A 10753-nucleotide genomic window follows, 5' to 3' on the forward strand; every position below is an offset into this window, starting at 1 on the left:
AATAATAACAATAATTTCAATAACACCTTCACTATTCAAAATCTATGTAAGTACATATCTTTATATATAAATATGTATCCAATCCCTTAAAGGCTCTAAATAGCCTGCCTGTAGACTAAATCATCTGCCAAAGATTGAGATACTTCCTGAAGATTGCAATACCTGTCCAAAGGTTGAAATACCTATTTGAAGACTGCAATAACTACTTGAAGGCTAGTCCACCTCTCTATCAACGGTACTGTACAAACTTCCTCACTACTTAGCTAAACTACACATGCACTTTCAAATTTAGAAAATCATTAATTAGATTAAACACAACACTCATGCCCACAAAGATAATAATAATAATAATAACAATTATATAATAAAATAATTATGATAATATAATAAAATTGTATAATAAAATATTTAAACTTTGATGTTCAAAATTATTTAAAAGCATTTATTAAAGATATGAATAAATCTCTAAATATAAAATATTGAAACCATTTGTAGTCAATGTAAAAGTATACCAATTAGAACTAAAATTCACTTGATATACTATATGATGTACTTGTGCATAATTCTATAATATGAATCGCTCATAGGTATAAGGTTGCAAATAATGGTCATCCAACCTACTGGTCTTCTATGAAGTAGAAATATGATAATAGACCACCCGTAGGCAATATCTATATCCAACTGCCTATTGACATAATTGGGTGACTGCCACGGTAGCGTATTGTACACCTAATACATAATATATCAGAAATACACCTGATGCACTATACTATATACTAGTGTTACCTAGTGATGCTTGATGTTCCAAACACCACTGGATAAAAGGTGGAAAAAAGGAAGTTGCATAAGGCTATTTTAGCATTCCAAAGGTGCTAATGCTAAATAACATGCCATCTTATGGCAAAGGGGGAATGTGGCTAATGCCATCACTGTAAAATACCTTCCTATCTTCACACACTTTAGTTTTCATAGGAATGGCTAAACCTATTATCTTTCGGCTTTGGAGAGGGTAGCTTATGCCATCACTGCAGAAAGCCTGTCTACCCTCACTTACCACCGCTCACAAAGGAACAACTAATATAACTTGCGCTCTGAAGTCAATATCATATACCTATCAATATCTCTGGTACTATATGGTGCATCTAAAAACCAAATAGTCAAAAATATATACAATTGTATAAAAATACTGAATTTTCACAATTCCATTTTAAAAGCATAAATAAATAAATATAGAATAAAATTTAAAAATAAAGCGATTGAATATAATCAAATACTCTTGCAAAATCCTAATTATATACACATATATATACAAATATGTACATAATCTGAAAATATATACATATCATGGTTAAACATAATAATACCAAAGTATCAGTTTTCTATAAATCCAATATCATATACCTATCAATATCACTAACACTATATGGTGTATCAAAAAATCAAATAATCACGAATATATACAATAGCATGAAAATACTGAATTTTCACAATTCCATTTTAAAAGCATAAATAAATAAATAACTATGGCAAAACAAAATTTAAAATAAATACCATTGAATATAATCAAATACTCCTGAAAAATGTGAATTATATACTGTATATATACAAATATATGTACATAATTCTAAAAATGTATGCATACCATGGTTAAACATAATAATACCAAAGTATCAATTTTCTATAAATCCGTTTCCAAACTACATATGAAAATACCAACAGTATAATTTATCGAATCATAAATAATTCAATAATGTGTAAAATTTATAAATGAGAATATTGAGCCTCAAATAAGCATTACAATGAATAAAGAAATAAATAAATAAATAAAATAATTATTTTTAAACATAAATAATTTAACTGATAAAAATTTCATAAATGATCATATACATATATACATCTACCAAATCCAAAATTTATATCGATCAACTTGGTCAACATGCGAAATAAATTTCGGTGTACTTCGAGGTGTGGTGTTACATCCCTGAATCTTGGTTCAAAGGGACAGCGTAAGTAATGTATGATTCATAAGTAATAGAAGTATTATAAGAGAAAATACCTCTTCTATAAAGGCCCGTCCTAAATCATACCGAAATTTTGCACGTTGATCGAGGTTGATGGGATTTGCTCGTCGTTGACCGAGAGGGTCCAACTTTGACTTTTTGATTCTGATAAAATTTCTGGTTGACCGAGACACCGTTACGGAGTAAACATCGACATGAGTCCGTAGACTAGTAACACATAAAAAATGGAGCTACTGTTTGAAAGTTATAGGCAAAACAAGTTAAGGTCTGAACCATTCAAAGGTGCCGAAGTTGACTTTTTATTCCTATAGAATTGAGCTTTGACTCATGTATGATTGTGAAGCACTCATTGATATGAGTTTGTATACTAGTGGCACACTTAATTTGGACATGTGGTTTAAAAGTTACGAACCCGAGAAGTTTCTTCAAGACAGTGGTTACTATTTATTGATCTGTGTGTATGTGAACAGTGTCGCCACATGTCAAGTTTTCAGCAAATCCCGTGAGTGCATAGTGGCACACACAGGTGGCATTTTAATTGGCCAAAATGGGTGGTGGGGCATGAGAGGGAGGAGAGTGAAAGAGGAGAGAAAGTGTGGTGAGATAAACCACCACCAACCACCACCATCCAACCACCAGAACAATACACGCGCTGGACCACCTTCAAGCCCACCTGAAAACCGGCCAATCCCCAAAATTTCACGGCCAACCGACTGTCGATGCACCGGGATCAGGGCGATTATCGGTGGCGGCACCGCTACCTTCCACCGTAGTTTCCTCCCAAACTAGACCTCTGTTTGCCTCATCACCTGTCCTGTTGGATTACCCATCACAAGATTTACCTCCCCACCAGATGCACCTCCGGTCGTGGCAGAATCCAGTGACCGTGGTGGCTCGCCAGAAAATCCATCTCCAGTGAGTTTCCGACGACACCTCCTACCCTTCCCCACTAATTCCGACCCCTTGAACCCAAATCTGGTGTCCACTTTCCTCAATTCTTAACAGATTGTGAAAATTAAGGGCCTAAAATCTGAGAGTTTTCCAGCGAGATTCCAGCCACCACAAGTCCGATCTCTGGAAAGTAAGACCAGATCCGTAAACCTCATTTCACAAGTTTCGATTCGGTATATCATTCGTAAATTTTAGTTGTCGTTTATGTTCGCTCCCCGAGTACCCATTTGAGAGTTACACGATTAAAATATTAATATAAATAGTTTTGTGTATTGTGGATATTTTAGGTACACGTGTGGGTAGTGGAGTTGAACCTACAGAGGATCTCGATTGATACAAATGCTTGAGGTGAGTGATCCACCTTCAAAACTATTTTTGGGTGATTAGTTATATTCATTTTGTGTTAATTTAATATTTAGAAAATATGTTCATGTCGTGGAATTTATTTATAATTGTAGTAATTTTGTATTCTTAATTTTGGTGATTTCTTATATACATATATACACCTATTGTTGCTAAATTAGGGTTTGGTTTATTAAAGAAATTCTTGATTATTATTATTGTGATTTAATTGAATTTATTACGCTTGATCAAGGTGTTTCATTAAACTAATTATACGTGAATTCTAGATGAATTTTAATATTATTTATGGCATGATTTGCTTTTAAAGGTTTCAAGAAAAATATTGGTTTAAGTTAGGGTGCCTTCAAAATATATATTTATGCATTTGAAATATTATTCGATTGATTTTATCATTTGGGAAAAATTACATATATATTATTGATCGATTTATGCTGGTGATATTAAAGAAAAATGTGGGATTGTAAATTTGAAAAGTGGTATAATTCCCACAGTGAGTTTTAGAAAAACTTGTTATTTTAAAAATGATTTGGTTATTTGTTTTAAACGCACTCATACAGTATTGGTGTTTTGTATTGTATATGTAGATGAACGCACAAGTTGTAATGTCTCCCATGAGTTGCCATTGGACCGAGGGCAGGCAAGTTTGATAGTGTACATAAGCCGCCCCCTTTCATGGCCGGGATGAAGATTTAAGCAGCAGCGCTGTTGGGACACCGAAGCGACCGTATGCAAGTTTCTCTCTTTAACCTCCCGTCGGACGGTGCTCAGGATACTAGGTATCGTAGGACATCACTGGTATATAGTGTGGTGCGCCAAGTATTATTTTTCAGACATAAATTTCAAATTCTAAAGTTTTAAAGTCGTATTTAAATTAAATGTATTTAATTTGTTTTATCATCTATTTCCAATTAGTATTTTTTAAAATGTATTTATTCATATTTTATGTCAATTATTTTAAACCAATATTTTTAAAATGCATCTTGCCATATTTTTATTATATAGATTGACTGAATATTTCAAAATGAATTTTATAATATTTTTACCACATATTTTACATGGTTTGTTGTAATTATTTAACTTCTATTATTGATTCTGTTTATATTGGATTATTAAATCAAATTTTATGAATTATACATTGAATTTCACTTTTATGGTACATTTCTCTAATGCAAGTATTTTAAATTTATTTTATTGTATTTTATTCATATTTGGATTATTTAATTACTTATTTAATTAATTTCTCAATTTTAGGGTTACAATAATGGGTTTTGTGAGAATGTTTTAAAAAGGGAAATTTTTCCAATGGAGTGAAGTGTAAGGGTTTTAAGAGAAAATTATTTTGAATTATTACTATTAATTATATTTATGCTTACTTAATATAAAATAAACAAATTTGGTTATATTTTATTATTATTATTAATTCATCATATAATAGATAGGATCACTCACTGAGATTATTAGCATCTCATATTTTTAAATCCGTTTCCCTAGGTACAAGGATTGGTAGATGTTCGTCAGGAGCGAGCTTGACCTTCGTTGCTGTCATGTTTCGAGGAGTTCTCTTTCTTTTCATTTCTTTCTATTTGTAATATTTCTTTCCATCCTTGGTTGTATAAATTTCATATTTAATTATATCGTGATAAAGTTCTGTATATTGTCTTGGATGTTTATTATTAATTATGCACTGATTTTCTGTTATTCATTTGAAGTACTGCAAATTTGTGGAATTAAATTGTAGTAAGGTGGGAGGAATAACATGGTGCATATAAAAGTTTGTTTTCAGCGCAAAGAATTTGTAGTAAGTCCAACCCTTAGGGAAGGTTTTGCCTAATTTTCCATTGGAGGGTCCGATAGAGTTTTCCTGGAATCAGGGCTTGTCTAGAGTTCCGGTAAGGGATTTTGGATGGGTCCTGACATCTTCTCATTTCTAAAGTGAAATAGTATTGCCTACAACATTTTGTTAGAATAAAGTATACTTTTAATGATGTTTATATCTTGGAATCCAAGTGAAATATGGTAGGAAATTTCTTATAAATTGTCACCTATATAAGTGTGAAAGTTGGATCTCCTTTATGAGAAATATTAAAGGCATAATTATGTATGGAAGTGGGGTCGCTTTCATGAGAATTATTAAAGGCATAATTTTTTAAAGCACTTAAGAAAATCAGATTGTTCAAGGCCAAAATGAACATCACAACGACAATGATTTTTTTTTTTTTTATAGAAAAGGGATTGTGCGTATAACATCCAATTTCCACTAGTAAACTTGTTACTCTTTACCGATGTAGCTTTCAATTTAGTCACCGCACTTGGTATGAGTTTTTCTTTTTTTTTTCCTTATTTAAAGTTCCTGGGAGGTTAATCATCCCTCGATTGAAGCATGCTTAACTGCAAAATTATTTCTAATGTTGAAACCAATCGCTCTGAAAAGATCTTAACATTGAAAGGGTAATTGTTATTACATTTGAACCATTCCCCGTACACACTCGAACGATGTGGGATTGGATACTATGTAGCTTGTCAGTGCCTCTTGTATCTGCCCACATTGGTCATCATAAAGGACCTCCCTTAGACCTAGTATCCTAACTAATACATTTTTGGTCGTATATTGGCTCTGATACCATTTGTAACACTCTGTCTCTCTTAGTGGATTTGTTACTCTCTATCGATATTGTCCTCAGTCTAGTCATCGTACTCAGTTTGGACAATTTTTTTTTTTTTTTTTTTTGTTTTAGAGTCCTTTGGAGGTCATACATCCTCCCATTAGAGTATGCTTAATTGCAAAATTCGTTCGAATATGCTTAATTGCAAAATTCATTCGAACTCTAAAACAAACCGCTTTGAAAATGCCTCAACATTATGAGAGTGACTATTATTACATTTTAATCATCCCTCATTTCACACTTAAGAGATATGGGATTAGATACCAAATAGCCTACCAGTGCCTCTTATACCCATCTACACTGGTCATCACAATGTGATAATTATTGCTTAAGTTTATATTAACAATTGACAATTCAAAGCATTGTGCATATTGATCTACTAGTAAACTCGATAGCTGTTTACTAAGAAAGATTTAAGGTTGAGAGTTATCTATCCTGATGCAGTTTATTTTCACCAACTCTCTCTAGTGCCTGCAATAATTATTTTACACTAATTTCTATTCAGGTGAGGATTTAGAAATTTTATGTGAATAGAAATGATTATTTTTAATTAATTATTTGGTTGCTAATTAACCAGGTTATTTATTTAAAGTTGAAAACTTTTTTTCTGTGAAAGACACTACAAGAAAATCAACTTTTGTTGACAAAACATCATTGTCAGGAAAAAGAAAAAATTCGTCGGTAAAACCTTCACCGACGAAAATAACTTCATCGGCCGCTTCATCGCCTATACAGCGTCTGGAATAGTATTTACTAACGAAATTTTCATTTCGTAGATTAAAACTTTTTCCGACAACATTACTTTTTCTCGCCAATAACTATCAGCGACGAATAAAAAAGCCTCGACAAAAGACTTTGGCGACAAAAAAATTTCATCAGCACTAAATTTGGCGGACAAAAATACATTGGTCGCAAAAGGTATTTAAAGACAAAAATATTACATCGGCAATAATTGATTTGCCCCTAAAAAGACTTCATCAGTAAAAGTTGTTTTAGCGACGAATTTATTTGGCCGGCAATTATGGCTTTTCCGTCAAGAATATTTCATCAGCAAAATGCTTAGCGACGAATTTTTTTTGTTGGAAATAATTAAAATCTTGACGAAATTAATTCATCGGAGAAGAATGGTTTAGCAACGAAAGCTTTTAGTAATAAAAATATTTTACCGACGAAATTGTTTTGTCGGGAAAGGTCTTTTCGATTTTTTTTTTTTTGGGAAATTTTGCCGGTTGTTTTTGTACTAACAAATATTACTAAAAATATTCATATTGTATTAAAATAATTAAACAAAAGAGATAGCTCTATTTATGATTTGAACATATATATGTTGCTAAAGTTTATAAACCTGCTACAATGCACTAGCATATATGAACATAAACAAAACATATATGGACATAACAATGTACTACAATAAAACATGTCAACAAGCAGCCGATGGAGGTGGAGGAGGAAAACGAAACCTGGCAAACGATGTACCATCACCAGCGCAAGATCTTTGGTCCATATATTGCTGTATAAATTCTCTCATTTTGCTCATTTCTTCTTCATACTTTAACATCCTTTCTTAATACTCATCTTTCTAACTTGACAGCCTCACGCAAAGCAATTGTGTCCGGTGACGGTTGTCTTTTACGAGAATATGATGTTGGTTTTGGACCGTATCCCATGCCAAGTGTATATCCTGCTCTAGTTCTCAAAACTTCATCAGCAATTGCATCCTCATTTATTGTCTCCGATCCTTCCTCAAATAGTTATGTTCATCTTTGATGCATGTCCTACAAAAAAAAAAAAAAAAGAGAAAGAAAAATAACAATGGATACCAATATATTTTCATATACAAATTACCAATAATTTGTAAGATGTTAACTAAGAAACCCAAGGTTATATGATCGGACTAAATTAAAAAAATAATAATAGTTTAGCTTAGGAAGGCAATGTAAGTAAGGTGTCTCTTAGTTTGGGAGGACAAATGTAGAAAATCATTTACTTACATATCTTTGTTGAGCTGTCTCATTGATCCAACCTTTTTTATCATGATAATGTATATCATGAAAAAAATCCACCCGTCCTTGTGTTTGTCCTTCAGGAAGATTCTGCTTATTCATAACAAGTTAGTTAACATAAAATGAATAATTTAGCATATTGTTAATGTTAAATTTTATACATAGAACTTTTGAAAAATTTTAAATCCATATATACCTTTGATTTTTCTTGAAGATAATATACAAAGGGTATCGATCCTCCATAGTGGTTATACGGCACATTTGCATGATTTTTTTTTTGTTTACTTGTGAACGATGCTGCACATGAAACAATACCTTTACTAAATTTGAAAATATGATTTAATAACCATAAAAATATTAAAAATTAATCACATATACCAAATATTTTTTATTGGTGCCAAAAAAATCACATAGATAAAGCCAATCTGCTTCCTTTACATCTAAGGGAGGAATAGATCGCTTAGCTTCCTTAATAGTCTCAAACTCCAAAAAATGATTATGAAGTCTATGACGAAAATCACAATATGATTTGCTCATTAAAAAATTGATATATTGAACACATCTTTTATCTTCTAGGTCAATGTCAAACTTAAACTGCAAAAAAAGGACTAGAAACTTTATATTAGTCATAAATAAAAATACAAATGATTGAAGTACAGCAGTAGATATATCCTTTCAAAAGTCCCTTTATTATGATATTCTTTATAGTTTTGGTGCTTAGGCATTGTTTTCTATTCCATCCTAGCCTTTGTATCTATAACAAGGACAAAAGCCTAATTCCACGACATGCTTGCATAATTGCAGAAATTTGGAGCTATACACAGTAATTGAAGTATATGACTTTCACAGTATCCAAATAATAACTAGGGAAAAATTGACCAAATCTGGTCAGTCGATCCTAAATATCCTAATCCTTAAAAATTATCAAATGGACCTTTGGGATAAAGTTGTGGGAATGACCAAATGCAGGTTATACATCACCAAACAAAAGGGGCTCATAGCAATATCTGAAAAAAAAAAAAAAAAAAAAAAAATAGAGAACAAAACCAACCTGCAGAACGGCGACAACCCAATCGGGGCCAGACACGGCAACTAGCAGATCGATCGGCAACCTGCAAAACAAAGTAGGAAAAAAAACAAAAAAGAAAATCGGATTTCAGAAATTCAAAGTGAAATTCGAAGAAGCAAACGGGTTTGCTTCAACCTTTCAAGATGAGCAGCTGATTTGATTCAACATGAGCAGCTGATTTTGACAGAAGAAAAAAAAAAAAAAAAAGGGGGGGGGGGGGGGGGGGTGGTTGTGGAGGAGAAGGATATGCAACGAAGATGGAGAGGAAATAATGGGTTAGATGCAACGTAGTGGGTTTGCGGTGGTACTGTTTTTTAATTTATTTTTCCATGTCACTGGCGGGACTTGTGAGGCGGGATGTGAGGAGGGGGGGAGGAGCGCGAAATTTTTTTCTATTGCCGAGGAATTTGTTAAAATTGTCGGCAAACAAGTCCAAATATTTACCGGGGGAAATATATTTCATTTATATATGAATAAAAGCAGTTGCCAAATAAATAAAATATAAATTTCACAAACAAATATTTACTAGTGTTTTTAAAAAACAATGAAATACATGTAATGTAAAAAGTATATATGCTCTCCACCACTAAAATGTAACATAGAATACAATTGAACTTTTAATTTAATTATAAACTAAGATGAAAAGTAACTTAGTTATATGTATGGTAGTTCAATTTAATTTTTATCTTACGAATTCTAAATACTATACTGTTAATAATAATACTATGTATATAGTTTTATATAATTATAATACAAACTATAAAGCAAAGTGCAATATTTAATTTTTTAAACATAAAAAAATTTACATCCACATATCATAAAAAGCCCAAACCAAAAAACAAAAAATATATGAAATTTTCCCCAAAAACTACACTTTTACCAAATGTTTATTCCATTACCAAAAAAAAGAAAGGAAGTATTTAGAATAGTGCTAACTTATATATATGTATGCTCTTTAGTTTAATTTATACGAATAGTAGTACTATACTAATAACAATAATACATATATTTATGTCAATCTAAATATATAGTTGCATATAAGCATATATCATACTAACTAATAAGTACTACTGTTAGTTTATTTTTAACATAAAAATTTACAAATATATGTCACAAAATTCCTATGTTGATGAAAAGATTAAATATATGATAATTTTCCCAAAAAATACATTTTTTGAAATAAAATATCCACAACTTTTACCAACAAAATTGTTAAATTTCATTGGCAAACAAAATTTTAGTTGCCGAAAGAAGTTTATTCCATCACAAAAAAAAAGAGGTACATAGAAGATAAAAATTAAATGAAATTTAGGATACAAAGTAATTTATATGTTTAAAAAAAATCCAAAACAAAGCCATGCCGCTGGTATGTAAAATTTTGTTTGCAAATTGTTTTTTTTTTTTTTTTTTTGAACTCTCTACCATAATTTAAATACATCACATTATAATCATAATAATTCAATAGTATATTTTTTTGGGATTTAAACCTTTTACCGAATACTTTGTAATTGTAAGGTTTTTTTTTTTTTTCCCATTTCAACGTGTCGGTAATTTTTCCGACAAATTTCAATTTGGTCAGTAATGATGTTTTTATCGACAAACTTTAAATTTGTCGGTAAAAGTCATTACATTTTCCGACGAATAACAAAACCATCGGTAAATAGTTCCTGTTTTTCCGACAAT

General features: G+C 31.3%; 1 long non-coding RNA gene across 2 annotated transcripts; it reads right to left on the bottom strand.

Moving 5' to 3' along the window:
- Window positions 1-7246: 7246 nt before the first annotated feature.
- LOC107420594 (uncharacterized) lies at window positions 7247-9491 on the bottom strand. Of its 2 annotated transcripts, XR_009634858.1 has the most exons (5): window positions 9206-9491; window positions 9053-9113; window positions 8198-8298; window positions 7990-8091; window positions 7247-7773 (listed from the first exon to the last, which is right to left on the bottom strand). It is a non-coding gene; the product is annotated as an uncharacterized LOC107420594 (long non-coding RNA). The 2 variants fall into 2 exon arrangements; XR_009634857.1 differs by having other exon boundaries at window positions 9053-9484.
- Between the last annotated feature and the right edge of the window lie 1262 nt (window positions 9492-10753).

Source organism: Ziziphus jujuba, chromosome 1 (genome assembly GCF_031755915.1).
Source record: "Ziziphus jujuba cultivar Dongzao chromosome 1, ASM3175591v1".
In the NCBI taxonomy this organism is placed as follows: domain Eukaryota; kingdom Viridiplantae; phylum Streptophyta; class Magnoliopsida; order Rosales; family Rhamnaceae; genus Ziziphus; species Ziziphus jujuba.